The sequence below is a fragment of the Micromys minutus genome (assembly GCF_963924665.1).
Source record: "Micromys minutus genome assembly, chromosome: 23".
NCBI classification, from domain to species: domain Eukaryota; kingdom Metazoa; phylum Chordata; class Mammalia; order Rodentia; family Muridae; genus Micromys; species Micromys minutus.
In genome coordinates, this window is record NC_137958.1 from 12,259,303 (window position 1) to 12,277,236 (window position 17,934).

Here is a 17,934-nt window from a genome sequence, read left to right on the forward strand (position 1 = left end):
ACCCAAAAGATACTCCAACATCTAAGAAGGACACATGCTCAACAATGTTCATAGCAGCCTTATTTATAATAGCCAGAAGCTGGAAAGAATCCAGATGTCCTTCAACAGAGGAATGAATTCAGAAATTGTGGTACATACACACAATGGAATACTACTCAACTATTAAAAACAATGAGTTCATGAAATTTCTAGGCAAATGGATGAAACTTAAAGCTATTATGCTGAGTGAGGTAACCCAGTCACAAAAGAAAACTCATGGTATGTATTCATTTATAAGCAGATACTAGCCCCCACCCCCATGCCCCCAAAAAGAGCTTGGTAATACCCAAGAAATCATTTGCAGGATTTATGAAGATCACAAAGAAGGAAGACCAGAATGTGGATGCCTCAGTCCTTCTTAGAAGGGAGAACAAAACAGGGAAGGGAATGCAAGGTCAAATAGAGGAGCATGGATTGAAGAAGAGATCTACAAAGACTGCCTCAACTGAAGAATCACAGCATATGCAGGCACCAAACTTAAGCACTATTGCTGATGTCAAGAAGTGTTTACCGGCAGGAGCCAGACAAGGATGTCTCCTCAGAGGTTCTCCCAGAGCCATACAGATGAGATGCTTACAGCTAAACATCAGACTAAACACGGGGACCCCAATGAAAGAACTAGAGAAAGGACTGAAAAAGCTGAAAGGTTTGCACCCTCACGGGAAGAACAACATCATCATCAGCCTAGACACTGAGGTGAAGAGGGTGATCAGGAGAGGGAGCACCTTCATGAAATCAAGTTGAGGGGGAGGAGGGAGGGGAGTGGGCGGGGGAGGGTATAACATTTGAAATGTAAATACAGAGAATATCCAATAAAATTGAAAAAATAGAGGAAGATTAATCTCAATAATTATTCTAAATTTATAATTCAGATAAATAGAGTAAAAATGAAAAGGGAAAACTTTTATTAAAAAGTATATATTAGTGAAAGACATAAAGCAAAATATGAAGAGAAAACTGCAAAGCCCAGTGCTCTACAGGAATTAATTCTTTTTCCAACTACAAAGGCCATGTAACTCCAATGAAAACAAACTAGGAAATTCTAAGCTTTTTATTTTTAAATTTTGTAATCAAGTAGTCACTTTAATTATTAATCTAAACCAACAATTCAAGTCATAAAGCAAAATAGCAATAAAAGTTACTATTTAAAAATTAATGTCTTACAATGAAAAGAAAATCTATTTTCCAAAACCACAAAAATGATACAGACTAAATCCTAAACATCTTTGTTTTACATGTAACAGAAAAAGACTAATATTTGTTAATAATATAGAAGGAGCACTCTTTCATCAACTGTAACATAAATAAATTTTAAAATAATTATGCTAAATGCAAAAGGGCAGATCAAAAGATATTATGCATCAGGTGGCCCAGCTTGGGCAGTGCTGGAAGCTCACCTGAGTGGCGTGGATACAGGACAGCCTCCCGGCTTACCACCTCAGCTACCACCCAGGTTCAGATCTAAGGCTTTGAGTTGGCCCACCCCAGCATCTACCGCATCTGTGAACTGTTAGAGCACATGAAAGGGAAGGTCCTGCTGATCTAAAGCTGCAGGAGCTCCTTGACACAGGGCAACAACAGGATAACTGGGAGGAAGCCCGGTGAGGATCCAATATTGGTGACGTCACAGAAGCCAGAGCCCTGGAACCAGAACAACATCCCCAAGTGAAGGTGAGTGGACAGAGGGATACACTGTGGAACATACTGTCACACACTACAGCTTCCATGACAAGATGCTGTCTGTGTTTTGTTTTGTTTATTTTTTTGTTTGTGTTTTTTGTTTTCTCTTGAGGGAGGCAGTCACAAGGGCAGATGGTGGAACGGGGCACTGGGAGATGAATGGAGAGAGGTAGGGGTGCATGATGTGAAACTCACAAAGAATCAGTTATATATATATGTGTGTGTGTGTGTGTGTGTGTGTGTGTGTGTATAATAAAGATACTATTTTTATAAATAACTTATGTCCACTTATAAGTACAAGTGTACTTCTATATAACTCTAGAAGATACAACCTAATTTTTAGCCACAGAAACAGATCAGTGATATTGCAATGGAGAAGAATAAACCATCATGAGGTGACAGTTATAGTTATTATATAGATTGTCATAGCAATGCACAAGTACTACTCAACACGTGTCCAATTACGTACTTCAAATAAGTCAGTTCTACTTTTAAAAGCTTAACAGGACTAAACACACATAGAAACAAATAAGGATTATGCACAGCCAATTCGATAGCCAAAAAATTACAGGAGGCTACTTCCTTAATAATCTAAAATAATACACTTTAAAATTTGTCTTGTTTACCACATGAAAAAAGGCCAAGAGATATTGAATATTTGTTGTTAAATAGTATGAAGGAAATACATGTTTTCTGTGTAATCGTAGGTTGAAGAAAACTCCCCTGTGTTTATGAAAATTAAATTGGATGCACTTTGATACATTTCTAACAATCTATACTGTAGGAATAATCAAAGCACACAAATAGGTATCCTAATGGTTTCGTAACAAATTAATGTTACATGATAATTGTTATAGGCTATATGTAACAAATAGTGCTAGAATAAACATTCTAAAAAAACATAATAGTAGCAACAATAAAATCATCAAAATATATTAATACTTTATCATTAGATAATAAAATACTATGCAGCTGTTAAACAGAGTGAGTTAGATATTCGTGTACTTAATTGGACCAGCATCCATGGTTTTTCCGGAGTGAGAAAGCAAGCTGAAGTTAGAAATCTATACTGAGTGCATCGGTGTCTATAAGCATAGGACAGCAACAAAATCTGCAGAGTTCAGTTTACACTTCATATATCCCTGACGTTTTGTGATTCACATTCTCTTTTTTTTTGTTATGAAGGAAGTTTACTGCACAGAGATTTGATCAATCCCAGGACATTTTTTTTTTAACTAAGCTGAATCTAAGTTGATTTCTTAACTTTATTTCCCTGTGGAGAACGGTTTTCCAAACACTCACTTAGACCCTAACAGCATCCTTGTTTCCACGCTGACTGGTATTCACGCCCCCTGCTTAATTTCTGCTCTTTTTAAAGCTCCACCAAATGGGCGTTACATCCTTATTACTAGCATGTTTTTAGATATCTTCATTACATTGCCTTTTCTTTCCTCACATGCTCTCTGGCACTTCACACATGTCTGATAGTTTCTTTAAGTACAACTTTTACATGCTCTGTGCGTGAAGATCTGTTGGTACCAAACTAACCAAGGTCTTTTTTTTTTTTTTTTTTAAATCAAAGCTAATTATTTTTCTGTCGTTTCTGGAAGAAGTGCTTCTGGTTCCACGGTCTGAGAGGGCTTTTTCTCTCTTCACTTTAACGGATCCCTTTTTCTGATAGTCACTGCTTAGGGAATGGCCTACTAATAACCTATTTGTGGCTTCAGTTAGACGTCTGGCTTCTTTTTCTTACTGCTTTAGTGATCTTTATGTTCATATTCGACAGCGTTCTTCCGTAGGAAATAATGAATTCTGCTCCAACATATGGCCTGGTTGAGGTTAGCAGTGAGTGGTGCTGAGTCAAGACATCTCGTGTCCTGAGGCCACGTGGGACAAATTGTGTTGGAGTGGAGAGACTTCTCTCTCTCTCTCTCTTCTTAGGGTGAGCCTGAGAATTTTGTCAGTGAACAACGCAGGTTGAGCGGTCAGGAAGTGCTGATTCACACACTGGCTGTTTACCAAAGTTTCTGAGAAGCTGAATGCTTTGGGTGTTCTTTGATTGGAAGTCACTGTAGTCCCAGGTCAAACTGGAACCCCTGAGAAAGACAGACTCCCAGTGTCACAGGTAATTCAGTCACTGGGCTGCATCGCCACACACTAATCTCTCTTGTCACACATCTGACTTAGAAAGCAAGGAAGCAGTCATTTGCGTTTAGGCTTTTCTGTTTCTAGAGGCAAGCTTCTGCTGCCTCTTCTTGGAATAAGGAACTCTTCCTGGATTCAGTTGTTTTTCTTGATACCAAGAGCGCCATCTAGAGACGGAGAAGTAAGGCTGCAAGGTTACTCCATCAGCTGAGGTCATCTTCGCCAGGTGACAAGGACTGCTGATGGGATACAGGGGCCTTTCTGACTACTTCACAATTCAGACTTCATTTCATACAGACAGCTCGCCATGCTAAAAGCCATTATCTAGAAACCACGGTGACTGTCGGCAGTTCCAAAAGACACCAAGTTTTATCTGCTGAGTTGAGTCAAGGAAGAAAGCACCAGCATCTTAGGGATGTAGGATGGGGCTGGCAGGCAACCAAGCCCCCCCCCTCTTGTTCTTCTCTAGTCTAGACTGGCTGGATCATGGTGGGGATCCTTGGGCTGGCACTAGTTTGCAACACAGTACTTACATCTAGCACTACATCTGAGTGGGGCTACTGTCACTGTTCTGGACTAGGAGGCAATTCCTTGGAAGACCAATGTGTCCTCATCCTAAGGGGATAGAATTTCTCGGTCTCTTCAACCTCCTTTGTGAAGGTCTTCCTCCTGGCTCTCTTTCTCCTCCCTGGCCTTCTACAAGGTTGCAGATTCTCAGAAAACCAGCCTTTGTCTTTCTTGCCTATTTCTCTAACCCAGCAGCAGTTGCTCAGACCCGTCTCTTGGTCTTTATGTGCTTTCTCCTTGCTACAGCTGTGGCCGCCTAGAAATGTCCAAGGAACATGGCCCAGGTCCAGAAACTCAATATTCCCTCTGCTCCATTGGTGGATTTTACTTCTTCACAAGATGCTGTAGATAGGATAGCCTCAAGCCAAAAATCTCTAGTTTGAGAACTAGGTGGGTGGGCCAGCCAATCCAGTCTGATGATTTATGCAGTGCAACGTATGCAAAGGCAGGCTCTGGAGCTGGATGAGAGTGATTGATTCCGTGTCCAATGGTTTTAACTTTTCTAAAACTTTAGTATTGTATGTATCCTCATGATGTGTGGGTGCTGGGGCTCAGATTTGGGTCATGAGGTTTCTGCACCAAATGCTTTTACCCGTGGGGCCATCTTGACGACTTTTCTTTACAGGGTACCTGAAGCCAGGCAGCATTACTGACTTGTGACCACTCACCGCATCCCATACTCCCTGGTCCAAAGCAGAAGTCCCGGGTTCAGCTTAGTGTCATGTTGACTCCCACACTGGCTTCTAACTTCCCTGTGGATCCACTTCCCTTGAGTGAGTTAGACTATGTGACTTTAACAACCACCTAAATGTTAATGACTCGGATCTAAGTGTTTCCCTTAAATGGCTCTCCCTAAGCTCTAGAACCATTTAGCCATGCAGCAGTACCATTTGGATGCCTTCCAGGTCCCTACAACTCTGCCCGCTGGAAATTGAACTCTTCCCTCTCTGTCCTCTCCAAAGTGTCTCCTTGGCATCCCCTGTGTCAACAATGGCCACCCCTCCTCTCAGAATCCTGGACATCATTCTCGTCTCCTCTTTAACTGAGCCTGTCAATTCTGCCTTCTAATTCGCTTTCTACTATGTGTTCTTGTCTTCATTCCAAATCTCTCCTTGGTGCTGGATTGACTGGAAGGGTGCGGAGCCCTCAGAAACTGCCACCTCTTTGGCTGTTGTCACATAAGATTTTTACCTTCTTGTGAGGCCAGCAGGAGGACTCAGCAGGTAAAGGCACTTACTGCCAAGCCTGACAACCTTCATTCCCATGCCAGAAACCACTTGGTGGAAGAAGAGAGCAATTCTTGCAAGCTGTTCCCTGACCTCCAAAAGCTTGTGTGTACACACACACACACACACACACACACACACACACACACACACACACACACACTAAATAAGCAAATATAATTTAAATTTTTTAAATTAAAAAAAATTACTTATACCTGGCAGAAGGAAGACTTAATAAGCAGACACCTAACATTAAAACACTTAAATGGCTATTCTGAAAAAATAACTGATAAATGAACATAAACAGAAGAACTTAGAGATGTTTTCAGAATCTTCTCAACCTGCTTAGTCATGAGACATTTTGCAGACTTCTGTATGTTGTTTATGATTTTAAAGGGGGTGGAAGAAAGCACCAGTTAGTGTCCCAAATAAGAAGTGAACAACATATCCAGTCATCCTGTTAATCTCACAGGTAAAAGTTGTGAGAAGAGGAGCTTGGGTTACTTAGTGACCATCCTACTCCCCAAAGAGTAGGTCGTGTCCACACAGGTGGATCAAACAGAGATGTTTTCACCAACTGCTCATTGCAAGAGAGGCTATTATTAGTTTCAGCGTGTTACAGCTTTGAGGGGACAGTATCTCTGCGGTCCAGAGCCTAAGAATAACACAAAGTCACATGTCACAACAAACCTCACAAGTGAGACACATGAGAGTGGCTTCCCTTGCTGAGTAAGAACTTCAAGGAACTGAGCGGGGTATGGGCTTATCATACACGGTTTCTTCGGGGAGCTTTCCAGTGTAGAGATTGGTGAGATTTCAAGCCACGCCCAGGAATTGCTGGGATTCCGAGCTCTGGGATTGGTGGGAATTCATGCTAAGGGACTGGTGGCATTTGGTAGGTTTTCAAACCCGGAAGTGGGCTTGCCCCTTGTACCCTGCATTCCCTCCTTTTTGTTTATTATATTAATAAACAACCAGGGGCTAGGCAGGGGGCAGCATTATCACTAGAGTATTTCCTGCTGATTGAGGGCATTGAAGTTTTTCATGGAGACCTTGACCTTCACTGAGAGTCACAAGCCTCTGTCTGTGTAGCTAGGGTCTAGTAATGCAGAAATAGCCACCAACCAAGCATATTTTTAGAAATATTTTGAATCTGTTGTTAAAGAAATCTAGACAAGAAATTTATAAAGCAGGGTGCAACTAGAAGGGTTAACAAAAGGAAGAGTCGGGAAATTAAGAAAGGCAATATTCAATTTCACATTAGACTGTCAAAGATCCGTTAGCCAGAGACATCAAACTGTTCCCTACGTTTCTGGTCATTTATCTGGACTTGTTGGATATTATCTTTTACTTTACCTGATTGGTTAATATATAAGTAACTTTCCTCCCTGAGGTAGAGGCAAAGACCTCCTCTCTCTGCTGTTAATAAATCTAATCTTTGACCATTTCATAATACAATCATGGCCAGTGAGTCTATTTGGCCCTAAAGGATAAGGATAGTCTGAGCCGCTGATCAGAGATCCTGGATAAACTTGCAGGAAATCTGATAATACATAGGGAAGTGGTCAGACTGGCTGTTCCATTAGGAACACCGGTGTTTTTCCCGGGCCACAACGAGCTGTAAAAGCTGAACCACTTATATGTCATGTCCTTGCACTATAAGCCCTGTGGTGGGAACTGGCAAGGGTTCCTTGCCAGGCACCACTCCTAATTTGGGAAAAAAAAGAACACCAGGGCACAAGTTCCGGACCACCCAAGGGGTAGGCAGTGGTAGAAGACCAAGGTATTGTGAACATTCAAACATAAAGGCTAAGTGGCAGTGCCCAGAGCCAAGTATTATTGCTTTCTGGGGGCCCAGGGTGGCCATTAACTATGTCCTTGAAGAGTTCAAACAGTCTGTAATACTGAAGAGAAAGAGATGGAAGACATAAGGAGTGGTAGTTGTATTTGGCTCAGAGCAGTTATTGAGCCACGAGGTGAGAGTCCAGTAGGTAAGGCTATAATTGGTGGTTGCTAGGTTGACTCAGGAGGAACATACAACCAGCACTTCTCCAAAGCACTCATTCAGGGGGTTGTTTAGTAGCTGAATGTAGAAGTTAAGGACTGAAACAAGAGATGGAGTGACCATGAGAACGGAGAGACAAGGTTGGTATTGTCTCATAGGGTGATGTTAGGGATGTAAGGATCTTTGAGGCGTGTTGGACAGTTTCTTCTACCTTGTCTATACCTAAGGATTGAGAGAAATGGGATGCATACCTTTTGTATTTTGATCATGCTGGATGGACAGTTTGCTAGGTGCTGTAGTAAAGCTTACCCATGACTCCCATACTCCATCTGGGGTACCATGTATCCTTAATTAGGATATAAAAAAATCCTCCACCTAGCATAGAAGGTAGAATATCTTCCTGAAAATGCATTATATTTCTTACCGGGTCAGTAACAGCTGCTTCCATAAGTCTCTGACCAACGTCAACAGTAATGTCTAGTTAGAGCATAGGAAGAGCAAGCATAGAGGACATGTGTCTTAAAAGTCGATGTAGGTGTTATAGGAATAAGTATCTCCTTTTGGCAACTTGTTGGTGAGAAATCTCCAGACCCACCACATGGAGGTGATCTAGACAAATTGTGAGTATACGTTTCCCGATCCTCACATTTCCACACATACACTACTGATGGCAGTGAGCAGGACAAAGTGGAAAGAAATGTAGGGATTGAACCAACAGGGTTGAGCTCAGGTCTCAGCGGATGTGTGAGACTCATTCTTCTGAGACTGGAGGCAAGCTGGTATCTCCAATCTTGGTATCTCCTGAAATTTAAGAAGTAAGGCCCTGTTGAGATTGAAGATTATCTTGAGATGAAGGCATAAAGGGATGGAGATGAGAAAGGTGAATCCTGTGAGGAAAACCATCAAACTTAGCAGCAATTGGGGTATTAAGAACAACCCCATAGAGGCCCATTCATTTATGAGAAAGAGGAGAGGGATTGAGATTGGAAGGGGAACAACTATAAGCCTGGGATCAAATGGACGGTGGAAACAAAGGAAATAGAAAGTCTCTTTCCAACAAGTGAATAGAAAAGGTTGGTACCATTAGGAAGGGGTAGGTAAGAGGGATACCCCTAAAGAGACAGCTAAGAGGTGGGGTTTAATGAGACTGGTAAGGCTGACTACTTATCCCAACAATAGAGGGACAAAGCGATAAACACTTCATCGGGGACTGAGTAGGTGGCCCCAGTGACCAGAAGGAAAGGGATGAATCACCCTGATATGGCAATGACTATCTAGGTTATTTGTTGAGATGGTGGTGGTCAGGCGAAAGGAACCTGGGACCCCTCATTTGTTCATGGCCAGACCTAGGAGATTAGTTGGAAGGTAATCTAGGCTTGATGCCCCCATGCCGTGCAGGACAGGAAGACAAACAGTGGCCCAATGACACTCTGCATGCCACCATGGGCATTGTCAGAATGATTTGTGAGTGTCTAAACAGACTCATGCCCAGTGGCCCTCCTGACCACATTTGAAGCAGGGATCTGGAGATTCTTGGGCTTTGTGAGGCCAGGGAACCTGAGAAGTTGCTATGGTCAGTCAAAAAGCCTTTGCTAGCATCAGGTATTTATTCTTGGGCTTTCTCATCTCTCCCCTGGTAAACCTTAAAGGCCACTAATAAGACTGTGGAGTCAGAGGTCCTTTCTCTATATGTTTAAGTTTGGTCCCAATATTAGGGAAACTCTGAGAGAAGAAGTAGGTCATAAGAAGTTGTTTTCCATCTGGAGTGGTCTCAGTATACAAATTAGTATATTGTAAGACTGCCTTTGTAAAGTGATCTAGGAAATGAGATGGGTTTTGTCTTGCTTTTTTTTTTTTTTTTTTTTTTTCCATAAATTACTGCTTTGATTGTGGCCTTGTAGAGATTGGCCAGAAAGCAAGTAACAAATTTATCCTTAGCAAGGGTACCTCCTAGGGTATAGTAATCCTATTCAGAGTCCTAGTCAGGACTGCTTCAGCCCCAGCTGATTGGGCAGCATTAGTTTGGAGGATTTCATCTGCCTGGTCCCAGACTCACCTGTACTCCTCAGGGAGACGGTCTTTGGTAAGAATCATATAAACATCATGAAAGGTAAGGTTATAAGACAGGGTAATAAAAGATGAAAGGGTTAATACTGTAGGACCCCAATCTCTTTTCTATTTGAGAGAGTTCAATTAATGAGAAGGGGGTGTGTACCCTGACCAAGCCTTCCACTCCAGCCAGTTCCCACAAAGGGAGAGCCATGGCCAGTTTAGGCCGGGTAGGGGAATAAAGGGTCCCACGTGGAGCCGAAGGACCAAGAGCTGCTGCTGGACTGGAAGTAGGTGCTGGGGTTGATTGGCACAGCCTGTCACCAAGGAGAAAGAAATGGAACCCAGAGAGGCTGGAGAAGGACAGGGATGGAGGCGGGGAGTGTAGGTTGAGACCAATAAGGGAAAGACTCATTAGCTAGACTGAATGTAATTGGGGAATCAACCTGTTCAGGCTTCATGGCTAAGAGCTGAGCTGGGCCACAGGAAGATCAGAGGAAAGTCTTGGAGCAGAGGTTTCTCTTCCCATTTCTCAGATTGCTTGAAGTACTTGTAAAGTACTTTATTTTGTTCAATATATTGGGACCTAGACCTCGTACAATAATAGTGGGACCTAGAGTGCTGTTAGGTGGCCATTTGGATTTATTTTCTAAGGGACATTGAAGCCAAATATGATTGCAAAGGCAAATAAGTTCGGGGCCCTTTAGGTTGAGTGTCGGGCAAAGAGGCTGAAGGTTTCCTACAAGACATCTGGAGGGGGAATGAAGGGATTTAGAAGATACCATTCCGATGGATGGGCAAGGGGAAGGAAAATGTCGTAACAGTCAGCAGTCATGAGCAACCACAGGTCTCAGGGAGGACAAAGGAAGTCACAAACCATTCAGTGGGTCATTACTCATTAAATGGGGGGTCAATCCAAGGAGAGTCCAAGGGAAGACTTAGTGCCTGGTCCCGGGGCTTTCGTAGAGGCCAGAGAGAGAGAGGACAAAATTCAAGCTGTAGGGGAGAGGTCTCAGCCACAGGAAAGAGTCAGGAAAGGGTTGGCTGTAAAAGGCATGAGGGCTGTAGAGGAGCTATGGGATTATGGGTAGCTCTGAAGGTTAGGCAGGAGAAGGCCCGAAGGGGCACAGTGGCTGGGTTGAGTGTAAGGAAACTGCAGAATGGCAGCTGTGGGGAGGGGAGGTCAGGTAAGGAGGACTGGCCCTAAACCTAAATACTGTGGTTGCAGGTACTTCCACTTCAAAGTACCAAATGGGAGTCAGATATTCAATGGTCATTTCCACGGGCTCGGGGAAGCATTTACACTGACCAGAGGGAAAACTGGACAGAATTGCCACTGGTAGACGGAGTGCTGACTGATCAGTGGGTAGGTGGACTAGAGATGAGGAGGGATAGGGTCCCAGGTCCATGACTCTGCTAAATGCTCACAAAAAAGACAGAGGATGGAGGAAGAGAGCCTCCACCACAGCCAGTCTGGAAGAAGAAGAATGACTGGCACCTTATGGGACATTAGTTCATCTGGCAAAGTCCTTGGCCTTGAAACCATCTGCAACTCTAGTTGTAGGAGATTCAACACCCTCTCCTATCCTCCAAGAGTGCAAGGCATAATACACACACATAATCAGGTAAAATGTTGGACCTAACAATAGCAACAAATAAAACTATGTGTGTTCTTTGTACTGTTAATCCCAGTGTTGGGGAGAGGACATCAGGGACTCAATAACTAGCCAGTCTAAGGCCACTGTTAAGCTCCAGGCCAAAGCAGGCCAATAAGAGATACCATCTTAAAGGAGATAGATTTTCTGAGGACAACACCTGAGACTGCACTCTGGTCTCAAAAGGAGCATGCATGCATCTGTAACACACATGTACCCAAACATATGCATTCTTGTAAACATCTTACACACACACACACACACACACACACACACTGAATTAAAATATGAAAGCCTTGCTTGAACCTTTGTCCTCCATAGAAAACAGCCATGAGCCTTCGGCAGGAAGTCAACAAACCTTGCCTCCAGTTCTTCATTATAAGGTGAGAGCAGTCTAACTTAGTATTGATGCTATGATTGAATTTCTGATATTAATAATCCTCATGCACAAACACCATGACTCCAATCTCAAGTGCTCAGAACGTGATGGATATTGTTCAATAAAAATGTACAAAACAGCCACATTTTTCAAATTTTGTTTGTTTGTTTAACTAGATGTGGTCTTGCTTTGAAACTCATAATCCTCCTGCCACACCTTCCTGAGTTCTGGAATTCCTGAGTTGTGTACCAGCATGCCTATGTAAGAGATTCTTTGGTTAAGCAGGAAGAAATCATCCACTGTAAAAGACAGGAAAGCAACAAGTTGCTGAGATGAATAAGGTCTGTGAGACATCAGATGTGGAATTTAAATAACTGGTTAAGAGACGTGGTGACTCACACCTTGAATTCCAGCACTCGGGAGGCAGAGGCAGATTGATCTCTGTGAATCCAAGACTAGTCTAATTCACACAGGCGGTTCCAAGCCAGTCAGGACTGCATGGTGAATCTCTGTCCCAAACAAACAGACAAAAACTCTGACTAACAAGCTAAAGAATTTTTAAAATGATATAAAGATAAACAACAGATGGGAAACTTTAAGGGAAATAGAAACTGGGAAAAATGAAATAGACATGTTTATTGTCTCTACTCCATCTATATTGCAGTTTGGATATAAAATGTCACCAAAGGCTCCTGTGTTCTGAGTCAGTTTCCAGATGATGACCCTGTTTGAGAAACTGTGGAACTTTTAGGGAGCAGGGGTTATCGGTGGCTGAGGGGGTTAGCCCTATGTCCTGTAACTCTGTGAGCTGCTTCCTGGGCTGTTCAGATACAAGCCTCATGTTCCTGCCCCCATGACTGAGGGCAGCCTCTGCTGCCATGCTCCCTCCACCATTTTAGAATGCATCCGCAAACCTTGAGCCCAAGCAAACAAGCCTTAAAGGTGCTTCCTGTCAGGTGTGTGGTAACAGAAGGATAAGAACATGTACATACACAGTGGCAGACAGTGAATGCCTTTGATGGCTTCATTAGCATATTTGGTAAACTGAAGGAAGAACAGTGCAGTAAAAACCTTGACTCTAGGCCAACAGAAATTACCAGGTTTGAAAAGTCATAGACGAGTGAGTGTGGTTGATGGGTTAAAGCACCAGAAAGGGAAATATAAATCCTGCTCTGCAGAAGCATGTGTAACTGAGATTTCAGACGTTAAGAGAAAGATTTGAAGAGAGAATGGCGAGGGTTTTCTTTTCAAAGATCAAAACATATCAAATTAAAGATCCCATAATCTCTGAGAAGCATTAACAACAACAAAAACAAAATTAAAAGTTATAATCATCATATTCAAAATGCTGAAAAATCACACAAAAAGAACATTTTGAAGGCAGCTAAAAATAGTATACATTAGGTGGGAAAATAATCATTACTTTTCATCCCAAATCAATCAACCAGAAATCAATGAAATGACTATTTTAAATGCTGGGGAAACAATTCTTCCCCAAAATGCTAAGGTCAGCTAAAATGTCTGCCAGAATTGAAAGTGGAAGTGGGTGGGTTTCTTCTCAAACCAGAGCAGAGAGAAAGTGTTAGCAACACATCTGTACTGAAAGGCATGGACCAGCCAACACATCTGTACTAAAAGGCATGGACTGACCAACACATCTGTACTGTAAGGCATGGGCCGACCAACACATCTGTACTGAAAGGCATGGACCAGCCAACACATCTGTACTGAGAGGTATGGACCAGCCAACACATCTGTACTGAAAGGCATGGACCAGCCAACACATCTGTACTGAAAGGCATGGACCAGCCAACACATCTGTACTGAAAGGCATGGACCAGCCAACACATCTGTACTGAGAGGTATGGACCAGCCAACACAACTGTACTGAAAGGCATGGACCAGCCAACACATCTGTACTGAAAGGCATGGACCAGCCAACACATCTGTACTGAAAGGCATGGACCAGCCAACACATCTGTACTGAAAGGCATGGACCAGCCAACACATCTGTACTGAAAGGCATGGACCAGCCAACACATCTGTACTGAAAGGCATGGACCAACCAACACATCTGTACTGAAAGGCATGGACCAACTAAGGAAACACACGGATTTGCACAAGGAACTAGTTGCTGCAATAGTTACACAACTGCTAATATAAATGCATTTAATGTTTTTATTGTAGTTATTCCAAGATATTTAGCTACCAAAATGTGTGCTGTTCAATATGTAAGACAAGTCATGGAGTAGCAATACAATTTAATTCTATTTAAAGAGTAAAGATTCTGGCTATTGGTATGATTTCCAACATAGAAATGAGCACATGGGACCCATGTCTGACCAGCTAGCTCAGTTTTCTTCTTTTCCCACCACTTATAACACTGATTTAAAGCAGAGATGGTAGCATATGTTTTTTATTACATATTTTAAAAGATACTACAATAAAAGTACAGGATTTCAAAGTGAAGACTAATATCTTGCAGTATTCTTCAAGCAATAAATGTGCATTAGTTAGTGATTAAGTAATCATGTTAGAAATTCAATGGGAAAGGCCAAAACTACTTTTAAAATAAATATAAACAGTAGGCAAGGGACCAGAAAGATGGCTGTCTGTTAAGCCTTTGCTTTGCAAGTATAATGCCCTAAGCTTACATCTCCAGCATTTTTTTTCAGTGAGACTTCAAATTTATAATATCTCCTCTGCGTGTGACGTTTTTCCAGGCTACAGTACTGAGTATGTGAGGGCAGCCCATGAGAAACACCCAGAACGTTTATCTGTATGACTGTGAGGAATCAAAGAAAATGTGCTGCCTGTGCACTGCAATGTACTAGGTCTGACTGGTTAAATGTGTCACCATATGAAACCAATCCCACTCACCTTCCATCACTTCTAAGCTGTCCCCTCCAATAGCTGTTCAGGATGCCTGAGTGGCACTTCATCCGACTGAGAAAAGGACAAACGTTTGTGGGTAAGGTGGTGCTCCGTCATATGCCCTGCATCTGGGAGTAGATGGCCAACGGAAAATGAACCTGATAGTATTTTCGTTGACGTTTTGTCTCAGGTTTGTTTGGGCATCTATCTAACTGGTTCTTTTGCTTGTATGTTTTGATTTTCAAGTTTGGATATGTGTGTGTATTTCTTCACTTTCATTTTGCTTTTTTTTTTTTTTAAGATAAAAAAGGGCATGAAGCTGGGTGAGTGTGCAGGATCTGGGAGGAATTGGGAACAGGGAAAGCATGGTCAAAATATATAGTGTGAAAACAACCTTCTCTCTTCATTAAAAAAAATTTAGGATAGCCTAGTTAATGGTAACTGTAGAAGGTTTTAGAGGTGGAGCTGGACAAGTTCAAGTAGACTTTGAAGGCAAGCAGCTAAAAATATGAACCTCTGATGATCCTTAAAGGCAAAGCTCCATTCATTAGAAAAGCAAGTAACTAAATTTGGATATGGATAGTAAATATTAAAAAAAAGAGTGATTGTAGGTGAGAAAGCAATTACATATCAGAACAGTAAATAAGAAATATTAACCTGCTCTGGAGCAAGACAACCTGCTCTAAGCAGCCTGCTACCCCAAGAGAACCTCTATTCCCTGCCCTGCCTCTCCCCCCACCTTCATCAGAACTGTGGATCCTAAACCATACAGATAAGTCCCCCCCCCCCGCCCACGAATCAGTCTTCCCTGCTTTCCGGGTTTTCTGGAGCAAGCAGAACTTCCCAGAGTAGCCTGATAGCAAAGGAGGACCTGACACTTTTCTGCCTACCTTCATCAGATCTATAGATCCTGAAACATACAGACCTGTAGATCTGGAACCATGCAACCCAAGGATACCCATCAGAGGTCTGCAAACCAGCATCACTGAGGTTAACCTCCTTCCCAATACCTACTGTCAACAGGAGCATTCAGGGACCAAAGCCATCCAGATGGCTAAAGGCCCTCAAAACAACAACAACAAAACAAAATATGGCCAGGGCCATATGACACCTTCAGAGCACACACACACACACACACACACACACACACACACACACACACATCTACAGCAAGCCTTGGATACTCAAGTACAAGAAAATGACCTTAAGTCCAATCTTATAAAGATAATAGAAGCCTTTAAAGAGGAAATAAATAAATCCCTGAAAGACATACAGGAGAGTACAACTAAACAGGTAAAATAGTTCCTTCATAAAACTGTGCAAGACCTGAAAGTGGAAATAGAAGCAATAAAGAAAACACAAACTGAGTAAATCCTGGATATGGAAAACCCAGGGAAGAGAACAGGAAGAACAGATGCAAGTATCACTAACATAATGCAGGAGATGGAAGAGACTTTCATTTGTAGAAGATACAACAGAAGAAATTGATACATCAGTCAAAGAAAATGTTAAATCTAAAAACTTCCTGACACAAGACATCTAGAAAATGTGGGATGCAATGAAAAGACCCAAGAACAACAGGAATGGAAGAAGGTGAAGAGACCCAGCTCAAAGGCCCAGGAAATATTTTCAACAAAATTACAGAAAAAAAAAATCCCAACCTAAACAAAATGATACCTATAGACTTACAAGAAGCTTATAGAACATCAATTTGACTGGATCAGAAAAAAAAAACCTTCTGACACATAATAATCAAAAATAATCAAAAACATAAAATCTACAGAACAAGGAAACAATAGTGAAGCAGAAGGAAAAGGGTCAGGTAACATACAAATGCAAGCCTATCAGAATTACATCCTACCTCTCAACAGAGACTAAAAGCTAGAAGGGCATAGACAGATACCTTCCAATCTCTAAAAATCCCACAGATGACAGCCATGCTAGGCTTCTTTCTGCAAACACAACACAGTATCAGAAATAGTGTCAGAGCCTGGTGTCTGCTCATAGGATGGACTCCAAGTTGGGCCAGTTACTGGATGGGCTTTTGGTCTCTGCTCCATTTTTGTCCCTACATTTCCTTTATACAGGAACAATTCTAAGTCCAAGATTTTGAAGATAGGTAGGTGGCTCCATCTCTCCACTGGGGGCCCTGTCTATCTACTGGAAGTGGTCTCCTTAGGTTCCATCTCCCCTGTTGGGCATTTCATATAAGGCCATCCCCATTGAGCCCTGCGAGCCTCTCTAGAACTTTCTAGAGTTCCCCCACCAACCCCTGCACCTGCATACTTTCATTCGTTTTTTTGGTCCTCTGGGCTTCTCTGCTGTCTCATCTAATACCTGATCCTGCTCTCTTTCCATCTCCTCCACCCCTCTTCCACCCAGGTACCTCCCTCCCTCTGCCTTCCATGGTTATTTTATTCCCCCATCTAAGTGAGGTTGAAGCATCCTCACTTGAGCCTTCCTTCAATGCTCTACCACAGCTGGCTGAGATAGATGCAGATACTTACAGCCAACGATTGGACTGAGGTCAGGGCACCCTATAGAAGTAGTGGAAGAAGGGAAGTAGGGAAGGACTGAAGGGGATGACAACCCCATAGGAAGAACAGCATCAACTAACACAGATCCCTCAGAACTTCCAGGGACTAAGGCCCCAACCAAAGAGCATCCATGGGCTGGTATGTGGTCTCTGCCATATATGTAGCAGAAAACTGCTTGTCTGGCCTCAATGGGAGAGGATATGTCTAATCCTGCATAGAATTGATGCTACAGGGAAGGGAAATCTGGGGGGGTGGGATGAGGTGGGGTGGCTCTGTACATGCATGAGCAGGGTGGGTGAGTGGTAGGGAAAGAGGGGAGGGGATGAAGTGACAAACTCTTGGAGGGGGGATCACAAAGGGATAAAATATTTGGAATGAAAATAAATAAAATAATGTAATAATAATAATAACAACTCACAGATGCCAACCTAGACTACTACACCCAGTAAAACTCTCAATCACCATAGATGGAGAAAACAAGATACTTTATGACAATCCAAATCCAAACAACATTCACAAATTGAGCCCTATAGAAAATACTAGAAGGAAAACTCCAACCTAAGGAGCATAAGTATATATTTAAAAAACACAGAAAATTAGTAATACCAGTAAAAACAAGGGAAGTACACAAGAGCACACACCACCAATAACATCAAAATAACAGGAAATAACAATGATTGGTCATTAATGTTCCTCAACATCAATGGACTCAATTCCCCAATAAAAAGGTACAAGCTAACAGAATAAACAAGAAAAATACCTCAGCAACAAAGATAGA